Genomic DNA, 584 nt, shown 5'->3' with positions numbered 1-584 from the left:
TTAAAGGGGGGGGGGAGGAGGCGGGAGGGAGAAGCAACTTCACCCTGCCCCCTTTGTAATTCCAAACACTGATAGGCGCGCCGTTTACGGAACGCCGCGCTCCATTGGCTAATGTCGGCGTGACGTCGTTACCACAACCCAATAGTAAACGACGATGTGGACGGCGACGCGCACGCGCTCTGCGAAATCAAACGGTCGGCCGAGCGTGACGTCGGCGGAGCGTGCGAGTCCTCCGCCGCCGCCGCCGCTTCCGTGCTCGGTGTAACGCGGCTTTTGGCAGTCGACGCCTTCTCGGCGTCCGCGCGTCGCAAGTAGTCCGCGCTGAAGGGCGCCGGGGGTGGGTGGGTCGGGGCCAGCGTCGCACGTTAGCTCTGTACCACCACAGTGCGCACAGGTAACACGGCAGTGCCGTGGCGCTATTTAGTTAATTAACAACACTTTAATCTTATCGTCGTCTTCATCTTCTATCTATTTCATATATATGAAAGGGAAATTTGTGAGTGTGTGTCCGTTCAAAATGTTTCGCGTGCTTCCCGACATGCAACAAACTTTAAATTTGCCATGTGGGTACTTTCCAGACTGTA

The sequence above is a fragment of the Petromyzon marinus genome, chromosome 2 (genome assembly GCF_048934315.1).
Source record: "Petromyzon marinus isolate PM22_M1 ecotype Great Lakes invasive population chromosome 2, UKy_Petmar_22M1.pri1.0, whole genome shotgun sequence".
In the NCBI taxonomy this organism is placed as follows: domain Eukaryota; kingdom Metazoa; phylum Chordata; class Hyperoartia; order Petromyzontiformes; family Petromyzontidae; genus Petromyzon; species Petromyzon marinus.
The sequence above is the reverse complement of the archived record's forward strand: the minus strand, read 5'-3'. Positions refer to the sequence as shown.